Below are 12,393 nucleotides of genomic sequence, written 5' to 3'. Positions count from 1 at the left end.
TTCCTGAGGCTACGAGGAAAAGGGCACCTGAAGCAGTTCCCTCCCGGTCCTGCAGCCGCCGCAGGACCCCCAGGCTGGACGTTCGCGCCCCCACGCCGGGCCCCCACCCGCCCTCACCCGATCCCCGCCCGCCCTGCCAGCGCCCCCTCTCACCCCGGGGCCCCCTCTCACCCCGGCGCCCCCTCTCACCCCGGCGCCCCCTCTCACCCCGGCGCCCCCTCATACCCCGGCGCCCCCTCTCACCCCGGCGCCCCCTCATACCCCGGCGCCCCCTCTCACCCCGGCGCCCCCTCTCACCCCGGCGCCCCCTCTCACCCCGGCGCCCCTCATACCCCGGCGCCCCCTCTCACCCCGGCGCCCCCTCATACCCCGGCGCCCCCTCTCACCCCGGCGCCCCCTCTCACCCCGGCGCCCCCTCTCACCCCGGCGCCCCCTCATACCCCGGCGCCCCCTCTCACCCCGGCGCCCCCTCTCACCCCGGCGCCCCCTCTCACCCCGGGGCCCCCTCTCACCCCGGCGCCCCCTCATACCCCGGCGCCCCCTCTCACCCCGGCGCCCCCTCTCACCCCGGCGCCCCCTCATACCCCGGCGCCCCCTCTCACCCCGGGGCCCCCTCTCACCCCGGCGCCCCCTCTCACCCCGGCGCCCCCTCTCACCCCGGCGCCCCCTCATACCCCGGCGCCCCCTCATACCCCGGGGCCCCCTCTCACCCCGGCGCCCCCTCTCACCCCGGCGCCCCCTCATACCCCGGCGCCCCCTCATACCCCGGCGCCCCCTCTCACCCCGGCGCCCCCTCATACCCCGGGGCCCCCTCATACCCCGGCGCCCCCTCTTACCCCGGGGCCCCCTCATACCCCGGGGCCCCCTCATACCCCGGGGCCCCCTCATACCCCGGCGCCCCCTCATACCCCGGGGCCCCCTCATACCCCGGGGCCCCCTCTCACCCCGGCGCCCCCTCATACCCCGGCGCCCCCTCTTACCCCGGGGCCCCCTCATACCCCGGGGCCCCCTCATACCCCGGGGCCCCCTCTCACCCCGGCGCCCCCTCATACCCCGGCGCCCCCTCTCACCCCGGCGCCCCCTCATACCCCGGGGCCCCCTCATACCCCGGGGCCCCCTCTCACCCCGGCGCCCCCTCATACCCCGGCGCCCCCTCTTACCCCGGGGCCCCCTCATACCCCGGGGCCCCCTCATACCCCGGCGCCCCCTCTCACCCCGGCGCCCCCTCATACCCCGGCGCCCCCTCTTACCCCGGGGCCCCCTCATACCCCGGCGCCCCCTCATACCCCGGCGCCCCCTCTTACCCCGGGGCCCCCTCTTACCCCGGGGCCCCCTCATACCCCGGCGCCCCCTCTTACCCCGGGGCCCCCTCTTACCCCGGCGCCCGGGCCGCCCCCGCCGTCGGCTGCGCTGAGACCCATCCCGGCCCCGAGTCCCCCGAACTGACTCCGCCGAGGCCGCCGCGCGCTGGGCCGACGCCGCCTTCGCCGCGCGCGTTCCCGGGACCCCGCCCGATCCGGGGCAGAGAGAGGCGGGGCCGGGGTCTCCCCGAGGAGGCTCCGAGGGTCCGGCCTGGGCGGGGCGTCTCCTGGGACCCGGCTGTGCGGCTCCCGCCTGGCCCCGGACGCGCCCACCTGGGCGGCTCCTCCCCGAGCGCGGGCGGCCGCGGCTTCTGCTTTTGTTCTCTCAGAGCCCGGAGCTCGGGACCTGCCATTTTGTGGCTGCCGCCCGCGCCCCCGGACGGGCCCCTGGTTTCCATAACGTGGACGCACAAATCCGAATGTTCCAGGGCAGAGGATCTGACCCCTGAGTTCTGCCAGTGTACGCGGACGGGACCCGATTTCCCCTGGTCTAGGCCGAAAGGCGCCGGATTTCTGCAGGTGTGGACGGCCCAGACCCTCCCCTCCGTCCAGGGGCCGCCCCGCGCCTGGCCTGGAGCATGGAGGGCTTTAGCGGGGGCCCCGAATTCCGCCACCCCCCCACTCAGGGCGCCTCGGGTGTCTGGCACTCTGGAACGTGCTTTCCCCAAAGGTGCAATTTTGATGCCTTGATCTACAAAGAACCTCCCAAAACAAAGTCCCTCTCCCGTCCGTTAGTCCAGGGAGGTGGCTGTAGGGTTCTTGCTCTGGGCACCGGCTTCCTGCTGGGAACTCAGCTAGGGAGGGTCTCATCGAGTCCACCCGTCCAGGAGGGCCTCACAGGGACCTCACCTCCATCTAGAAACCTCCCTCAACTTCTTGTCTCTCACCCCTACCCTGGCACCATCCCAAAAACTGCAGCACAGATGTGCTCATTTACAGATAATGCTCCGTTTCGTCACAGGTTAAAGAGTGGATGAAGGTCAGGGACACAGCGGGGAGCCTCCCTCCTATGCAGTAGGCAGCCTCCCTGGGATCCCTGTCAAGCCTCCCTTGAGTCTCTGTCTACTCCTCCCTGGGATCCCTGTCTGCGCCCTCCTTGCTTCTCCATCTACACCTGTGTTCTCACTGTTCCCTGCCCTGCCCACCTGCTCTGCTTCCTAGAACCTCCAGCCCCATCCCTGAGCCTGAGCTGACCTGCTCCTGCCCTCTGTGCTGGGCATCTGGGTGTCCCTCTGTGCCGACCCCTACCTGACGGCCCTGACACCCCTGCCTCATCCTCCTCTCGTCCCCGTGACAGTACTGCCCAGGGTGCTGTGCAGGATGGGAACCACCTTTCTAAACCTGTGTGGCCCCACAGCTCCTGCCAGAGCAGGACCTAAGAATGCTGGCATGCCTCCGGAATAAACGGTTTCATCCCTGTTCAGCACCTCCAGGACGGTCAGCAGCGACCCAGGCGCCTGGTCAGGGCGCAGCCCGGAATCTCACTCTTTCTGGAGTTGGAGGAGCTCACCCCTGCCACGCCTCCACTATGCAGAAAGAAAGTAGGACCGTGTGGGGCTTTCTCAGCCCAGGAGTCCTTTGTGAGCTTCTCCGGCCCCAGTTTCTACAGATCTGGTTCCTTCTTTGCCATGGGTCCATGGTATTACGGATGATTTTCCAAAACATGGACTACTAACATAGCTTGGTTTATTTAAAAAGTACTTACTCATCAACTACTACTGGTCAGTCACAGCACAGCCCCCATCTTTGGGGAGCTGACATTCCAGTGGAGGGAAATAAGCCAATGGACAGAAAACACAAATCCAGTCAAGGAAGGCCTTTCTGATGGGGCAGGCAGAGCAGACACTGAGAGGAAGCTACCTGGGACTTCTAGGCAAAGGAGCCACCTGTGCAAAGGCCCTGTGGGGTGGGGTGGGGGGGACAGATCTGGTGAGCTCACAATCACAGCAAATGTGGGGACACTGAGAGGGGATGGGGTTGGAAAGGAGGCGACCTGTTCTGACTTACATTTCAGAGAGCTCAGCAGGCCCAGGCAGGAGATTAGGAAGTGGATGCCTGACCTTGGTGAAAGTGATGAGGTTGGGTTACAGGGGAATGACAGAGGTCGTGGGAAATGGTCAAAGCAGGACCTGTAAAGGCAGAGGGGGCAGGACTGCTGAAAAACTGGCTGTGGAGAGAAAGAACCCAAACAGCATAGAGGCAGACACTGAATTAGTGGCCCTGCCACCACCCCCTAGTATGCCCTCCAGTGTGCAGAAGTTGGAGGCTGCAATGCCACACTCCAGGATCCCTTGCACCTGGTGTGCAGATGTGCGCATTTTTGCCAGGAGATGCACTACGTGAGATGGGGAAGGAACCCAGGAATCGGGCTGGACACAGCAGATGGGTGTTGAGGTGTTCGGTTCTTCTGGGTCCTGTCCCTGGCATTGTTGGTGCTGAGCAGCAGAGGACAGGGAGTGGGGGTTTCCCTAACAGTCCTACAGCGTGGCTGGGCGTTTCTCCAGGGTTGTGGTTGTTTCTCGCTGTTCTGGTTTCCTGACTCTCCCATGGATGCTATGATCTACCCAACGGCTTCACACATATCCTTCACTGCTTAAATTAGCTACAGCGGATTCTGCTGTCTGCAGTCAAGAGTCAGCAGCAACACAGCAATTCAAGGATTTGGGGCCTGACCAGCAGGTGGAAGGTGTTGCCATTGACTGAGATGGGAGAGATTGGAGAAGCATGTCCAGGAGGAAATGCCATATGAAGACTGAGCTGCCTATTGAACGTACTGAGTGGACTCCCTGCTGTATGAGTTTGGTTCTTGGAGTAGCGGTTGGGTTGGAGATGTGGTTCTAGAACCATCTACCATGCAGGTGTGTCCAGACAGGTGGAACTACGTGTGCAGACAGAGGGCAGGAGGAACTAGGACTGGGCCAGGGAATGTGTCCATGCTTAGAAGTCACAGGAGTGATAGATCTCCTTCTCAAATTCTTTTTAAAAACTGGAATGGAGGGAACGCTTCCTAGCATATGGTAGGAGGCCAGCACTTCTCGGAGACCAAAGCCAGATGAAGACGTCGCGAGAAAGAAAACTACACACCAATATCCCTTATGACTACATGTGCAAAAAACCTCAAAAAGATGTTAGGAAATAGTATGTTAAAAGGACTATTCACCACGACCGAGTGGGATTTATCCCAGGAACATGGGAGTGGTTCAATATAAGAAAATCAGTCAATGTCGTGCACTACAGTAGCAGGACGAAGGGAGAAAACCCACACGATCATCTCAATCGATGCAGAAAAGGCTTCTGAAAATTCAATACCCTTTCGTAAAAAAGCTCTTGGAAAACAAGGATGGGAGAAAATTCCTCAAGTGATACAAAGTATTTATGAAAAACCCACAGCTAACATCATACTCAATGGCAAAAGACTGAACATTTTCCCCAAGATTGGGAAGAAGACAAGGGTGCCCACTGCTGCCATGTCCACTCAACACTCTGCCGCAAGTTCCAGCGACAGCAACAGGGACAACCAACAAAAAATAAATAAATGAAAGACTTTCAGGTTGGAAAGGATGACGTAAAACTCTCTCTATTCACAGGTAACATGTTCGTATATAGAGAAAATTCCAAAGAATACACAAAAAGCTACTAGAGCTAATACAAAAATTCAACAAAGTTACAGGGTACAAGATTAACATGTGAAAATCGGTATTTGTGTTCCTATGCAACAGCAATTAATACGAAAAGGAAATTAAGAAAGCAATTCCATTTACAATAGCATCCAAAAGAATTAAATACCTAGAAATAAGTCTAACCAAGGAAGTGAAAGATTCATATGCTAAAAGCTACAAAATATTGAGGAAGAAATTAAAGAAACAAATATATGGAAAGCCAATGTCATGTTCATAGATAGAAAGACAACATTGCTAGGACGTAAATACTAACCAAAATGATCTACAAATTCAATGCAATCTCTTTCAAAATTGCAATGGCTTTTGTTGCAGAAATGAAAAGGCAGGTCCCCAAATTCACGTGGAATTGCAAGAGGCCCCAAATAGCAAAAATGATCTTGGAAAAAGAATAACAAAATTAGGAGACTCATACATACTTCCTGAATTTTAAATTTACCCCAAAGCTACAGTAATTAAAACAGTACAGTACGAGCGTCAGGACAGACTTACAGACCAACAGAATAAGAAAGACAGCCTGGAAATAAACACTTAACATAGACAGTCAAATGATTTTTGGCAAGGGTGCCAAGAACATTCACTGTGTAAGGGACAGTCTTTTCAACAAATGGCACTGGGAAAACTGGATATCCACATGCAGAAGAATGAAGTTAAAGCTTACCTTACACCTGTAAAAAATTAACTCAGAATGAATCAAAGACCTAAATTTAAGAGCTAAAACTATAAAACTTTCCAAGAAAACACTGCAGTAAATCTTCGTGGCTGGATTTGCATTGAGGCACACTCTCAAGAAAGCAAAAAGACAGTCTGCCAAGTGGAGAGAATATCTGCAAATCGCGTACCTGATAGGGGCCTAATTTCCAGAATACACGAAGAACTAAAACTCCACAACAAAACAACCCAATTTAAAAATGGGCAAGTAAGTTGAATAGACATTTCTGCAAAGAAGATAGACAAATAAGCACATGAAATGATGCTCAACATTAGTTATTGCAGAACTACAAATCAAAACCATAATGATACTACTTCATGCCTACTAGAATGGCTCTAATAATATACTTTTTTAATGGAAAGTGAGTGTTGGCCTGGATGTGGAGAAGTTGGTACCCACAGGTTGGTGGGAATGTAAGATGGTGCAGCCACTGCAGAAAAGTCTGGTGGTGCCTCAAAGAGTTAAACATAGATGTACCATAGGACCCAGCAATTCCACTCCTAGTTGCAGACTCGAAAGAACTGCAAGTAGGGACTTGAACAGATAACTGTACACCAATGTTCATGGCATTAATCACTACTGCCAAAAGACAGAAACAAATCAAGTGTCCATCAACAGAAGAATGGATGAACCATATGTGGTCTCTACACACAATGGGATATTATTTGGTCATAAAAGGGACTGAAATGCTGAGATCTGTGAAAGCATGAATTGAATAGACCTTGAAAACCTTATGCAGACATGAAAGGACAAATACTGTATGATCCCACTTCCATAAAGGAACTAGAACAGGCAGATTCATAGGGAGAGAACATAGACATTATCACAGCCTGGGGAAGAGAGCAATGGGGAGTTCTCACCCGGGTACAGAGTTGATGTCTGGGATAGGGAAAGTGTTGGGTATAGATAGTGGTGATAGTTACACAACATTGTGAATGTATTTAAATGCCACTAAATGGTACCCTCAACAAATGGTTAGAATTGTAATTATTGCATATACTCTACCACAATACAAAATACTAGCAGTACTGTAACCACCCAATCATGAATTATAACTGATTATAAAACATAATGCGCTATTATGACAGATTTCTAGATAAAAACTTTGGTTGCAAAATCCAAAATATGGATGAACCAACAAGGCTATTGCAAAGGAACAGCCAGTGAGGTAGGAAGAAAGGTACTTGAACAGATATCTGTACACCAACGTTCATGGCATTAATCACTACTGCCGAAAGACAGAAACAAATCGAGTGTCCATCAACTGAAGAATGGATGAACCATATGTGGTCTCTACACACAATGATGTCCCAGGTCCAAGGAAGAAAGTGTTTTAAAAGGGGGAGAATGACAAATCTTGGCCAAATGCTATTGGTCTATCAAGACGGGAACGGAGAACTGGCAACAGATAGATCACTGGTGACCTCAGAGCAGCATCCACAGAGTGGTGGGGACAGCTGCTCAATGTGAAGGGGACAGAGCCAATCAGAAAGGGGAGGGGAAACAGGGGGAGGGGAGGAGGAGCAGGGAGAGAGGGGAGAGGGAGGGGGAGAGAGTGCGGGGGAGAGAGGGAAGGGATCCTGGGAGGGGGTGAGGGGGGAAGGGGAGGAGAGTGGGGAGAGGGAGGGGGAGAGAGTGCGGGGGAGAGAGGGAAGGGACCCTGGGAGGGGGTGGGGGGGAAGGGGAGGAGAGTGGGGGAGGGAGGGGGAGAGAGTGCGGGAGAGAGAGGGAAGGGACCCTGGGAGGGGGTGGGGGGAAGGGGAGGGGAGAGGGGAGAGGGAGCGGGAGAGAGTGCGGGGGAGAGAGGGAAGGGATCGTGGGAGGGGGTGAGGGGGGAAGAGGAGGAGAGAGGGGAGAGGGAGCGGGAGAGAATGTGGGGGAGAGAGGGAAGGGAGCATGGGAGAGGTGGGGGGGGAAGGGGAGGAGAGTGGGGAGAGGGAGCGGGAGAGAGTGCGGGGGAGAGAGGGAAGGGACCCTGGGAGGGGGTGGGGGGGAAGGGGAGGGGAGAGGGGAGAGGGAGCGGGAGAGAGTGCGGGGGAGAGAGGGAAGGGATCGTGGGAGGGGGTGAGGGGGGAAGAGGAGGAGAGAGGGGAGAGGGAGCGGGAGAGAATGCGGGGGAGAGAGGGAAGGGAGCATGGGAGAGGTGGGGGGGGAAGGGGAGGAGAGTGGGGAGAGGGAGCGGGAGAGAGAGTGCGGGGGAGAGAGGGAAGGGAGCATGGGAGGGGTGGGGGAGAAGGGGAGGAGAGTGGGGGGAGGGAGGGGGAGAGAGTGCGGGGGAGAGAGGGAAGGGACCCTGGGAGGGGTGGGGGAGAAGGGGAGGAGAGTGGGGGGAGGGAGGGGGAGAGAGTGCGGGGGAGAGAGGGAAGGGACCCTGGGAGGGGTGGGGGAGAAGGGGAGGAGAGTGGGGGGAGGGAGGGGGAGAGAGTGTGGGGGAGAGAGGGAAGGGATCATGGGAGGGGTGAGGGGGGAAGGGGAGGAGAGTGGGGAGAGGCAGACAGAGAAAGACAGGAGACCGACTTTCTACAAAGGGAGTAAACGGTGCAGCATCTGGAGAAGGAGGTGGGGTATCAGACGCCCCCTTCCTGACCTATCAGAGTGGAAAGTCTGTTTGTCCTATACTGAGGAATTGTTATACTTTTCTTGAATATGGGTGGAGTAGATACTTTAAAATTTGTAATTTCATGAAAAAGCAAAAACATCTTTCTGAGTTTGCATAAACATTCTGGCAGACTAGCTCTTGCAGCACTGGTCCATCCAGGACGCTGTGGCCACCCACAGGATGTGGGAGCTCAGAGACCCCCACGCTCCCGTGGAGTCAGCGCAGCCTTGGAAATGGCTGTGTGTTGAGCCCTCACATTGTACATATGGCACCTGCCCCGGCCTGGCCGTCAGTGACAGACGGCAGCACCCTCACAGACACTGCAGGTGTCCTCGCCAGCGTCAGCCGTGGAAGAAACAGGAGTGTTTCAGGGCCAGCCTGTTTTTCTCTGGGGACAAACAGAACCAGGGCCCCGGGGTGTGGACTCTGTGGTGTCGCGAATGTTACTGCATCCATAACCCACGGATGGTGGCTGGAGCAGCAGGCGTGTGTGAGTGTGAGAGACGGGGCCAGGCCCCAATGCTTCTCCTCCAGCCACAGGCCTCTCCACATGCCACTCAGACACAGAACTTCACCCACGGTTCCCTCTGCCCTGCACACACTCCCTGACCTCTGCCTAGCCCGACCCCTCCCTCCTGAATGTGTCTGTCCACCGGCCTCTCATCGAGGCTTCCCTGTCCACCGGCGTCTCTTCCAGGCTTCCCTGTCCACCGGCCTCTCATCGAGGCTTCCCTGTCCACTGGCCTCTCATCGAGGCTTCCCTGTCCACCGGCGTCTCATCGAGGCTTCCCTGTCCACCGGCGTCTCTTCCAGGCTTCCCTGTCCACCGGCCTCTCATCGAGGCTTCCCTGTCCACCGGCCTCTCATCGAGGCTTCCCTGTCCACCGGCCTCTCATCGAGGCTTCCCTGTCCACCGGCGTCTCTTCCAGGCTTCCCTGTCCACCGGCCTCTCATCGAGGCTTCCCTGTCCACTGGCCTCTCATCGAGGCTTCCCTGTCCACCGGCGTCTCTTCCAGGCTTCCCTGTCCACCGGCCTCTCATCGAGGCTTCCCTGTCCACTGGCCTCTCATCGAGGCTTCCCTGTCCACCGGCGTCTCTTCCAGGCTTCCCTGTCCACCGGCCTCTCATCGAGGCTTCCCTGTCCACTGGCCTCTCATTGAGGCTTCCCTGTCCACTGCCTCTCATCGAGGCTTCCCTGTCCACCGGCGTCTCTTCCAGGCTTCCCTGTCCACCGGCCTCTCATCGAGGCTTCCCTGTCCACCGGCCTCTCATCGAGGCTTCCCTGTCCACTGGCCTCTCATCCAGGCTTCCCTATCCACCGGCCTCTCATCGAGGCTTCCCTGTAACACACCCTGTGAATCACTTATGCTGATATCCAGTTATAGTTTCATGTTTAGCATCTCTCTCTCCCACTGGAATATTAGCCCCTAGAATGGTGCCCAGCACACAACAGACACCCATAAAGATTCGTTGAATGAACGAATATATGATCTTAAAAAGTCTCCTGGTTCCAGAAATACTCATGAATTCATGCGGTATTAGTTGCACATGGCTGCTGAGAAACACTGCGCATTACTAAATAATTTGTATAACCCTTAAGAATGACACTTAGTATTCAGCAAATCCCCTCCAGCAACACCAGAGAGGGGAACTCACACGTAACGGACAAGGACCCCATGTAAACATGGGCGAGGGCCGGATCATTGCCTGCTTGTGCGAGGCAGCTCAAAGCCTCACTAAAGTCAGACAGGAAAAGAGCCGCATCTGCCGAAGTTCTGCTTCCACGCTTAACGTGTTTTTCCTCAAACCACTGGCATTTCAAATTTAAACAAACGTGAAAACTGCAAGAGCAGTAAAATAAAAAAAAATGAAACATGTTAAAATAAAAGTTTCTAAGGTGAATTTGCCACCTCTTCTGAGGTACATGTAGGAACAAACCCCTTGATCACTAGCCCCATACTCATGGAGCACATGAATTGAAGTTTTTTCTCAGGTAAAAATAGTTAAAACCAGACAGTGCCAGCAAAAATCTACCTATTCTTACCCTGCAGACCCATCGCCCCTCCAGGGAGCTCAGTGGGAGACTAGGGCACAGTCTGCTCATATTCCTTCATTATGCACGGGGTTGCAGCCCAGCACAAAGCAAGACACAGACCCGCACAGGGAGGCAAACATTCCACCCTGCCCTGGAATGTGAGTTATTTCGGGGCAGCCTCTGTGTCTCCACACATCAAGCCGGCCGGTGACAGACAGGGAGGGTCAGACACTGCAGTGCATTCCGCCTGGCAGTTGCTGTGGGGTTTGGGCTCCAACACTGCCGGAAGACTCAAAAACCACTTCCACACACATTTCCTCGCCGTCCTTAAGTCCAGGCCACCAGCCCTGCCTTCAGTGGAGTGCAAGGGAAAGACACACTGGATGGACCTGGACGAAGGGCCACACTCCCGTTCTGCAGGTCAAGGAACTGGGAGACCAGCCCCACCCTGGGCACTGGCTATTCCCTCGGGTGCCATCCAGCTCTGGCTCCCTGCAGAACTCAGCCAGAGCCATCCCCCGGAAGCCTGCCCTGGGCTCTCTGTGACCAGGCACCTGCTGCACCAGGCTGTGGGTGGGTAGCACTTGTCACGGTGTAAGTTTCATGTGAATACTGTGGTTGTCTGGGTAGCATCCGGCTTCTCCACTAGGGCTCAAGCTCCAGAGGGCAGGCTGCTGCTGGGTCCACAGTGCTGACCGTGCAGTCAGTGGAGATGCAAACAGAGCCGCTTCACAGTGAGCCGTGACCAGCACACAGTGTGCAGCTGTGCTCAGCGGGGAAGCCCGTTGACCCATCTTCCGAGAGAGTAAGCCATGGTCCAAGGGACCTGCTGGGGGTTAACAAGGTAAAAGGGGGCCCTGGTGGGGAAAGCCACAGTGCCATGTCCCAGGTGGACAGCCAGCTGTGGTCAGCAATGGCCTGAGAAGCCCAGAATGAGGGGTAGGGATTGCCCTATGTGCTACCCCGGCGTGGCCGCGGATGCAGGCCTGGGCACTCGCCACATTTGTTCTCGCGCCTGCGCAGCTGGGCATGACCAGCTTTCTCCAGGAAGATGGGCTTGGCCAAGAGCAGAAACGGGGGATGGGAAGGCACCTGAGGAGCGGGACACAAGAAAGGGAGGCTGGAGGTGGGAGGTGCTAAGTCCTGAAGGAAAACGGGTGGATGTGTAGGTCTCCGGGGGGGAAAGTGTGCCAACACCGAGGGCCTGTGGGGTCTTCAGCACTCACCAAGACCCAGTGCCCCTCCTCCCTGGGCACACATGTCAGTGGGACCATGTGACAGGGAAAGATTGGACATGATGTAAAACGAGGTCCCTGGAGAATACTGGGAACCTACAGCTGCCTTCACACAGTGACCGAAACTTGACTGCAGCACACCTGAGACGGGAGTCGAACACACAGGACACAGGGGCCCTCCTTGGGACCCGTGAGCTGAGAACCCGGGACAGGAACACAAAGGAAAGCGTCCTGTGTGTTCTTCCACAAGAACAAAATTGTTGTTAGTGGATTTGGGATGTTTCTGCCGAGGTTCCCTGTTGGGCAAAGGTGGCGGGAGGTGAAAAATGGATGAGGAAGCAAAATGAGGCAAACGATGGGGAGGAAAGATGGATGAGGAACAGGGACAAGGGACTGGATGAAGAAAGGCAGAAACGTATTGTAATTGCCTTGCACGTTGACCCAGCAGCTGGCACCATAGAAAGGAGATCAATGGAGAATGAGGTGATCCACAGGACCCAGGAATGCCATCCCACAGCACAGCTATGGTGTAATTTTCTTGTATGAACAAATGTGAATTATTTATCAAGTTGAAAAAAAACCCTCTAGGAATAGATGGATGCAGGATGTGAGGAAGGTCCACTGAGTCCAGCGAATGTCCCCTCACACCCACTGCAGGATGAGGTAAAAGCCCAGGGCTCCCCATATCCTATTAGAGAACGGGGTGAAAGCCCAGTGCCCTCATATCCTACTACAGGACGGGGTGGCCCAGTGTTTGCTACTACAGGATGGGGG

Source organism: Macaca mulatta, chromosome 6 (genome assembly GCF_049350105.2).
Source record: "Macaca mulatta isolate MMU2019108-1 chromosome 6, T2T-MMU8v2.0, whole genome shotgun sequence".
NCBI lineage: Eukaryota > Metazoa > Chordata > Mammalia > Primates > Cercopithecidae > Macaca > Macaca mulatta.
Note: the sequence above shows the minus strand (reverse complement) of the source record.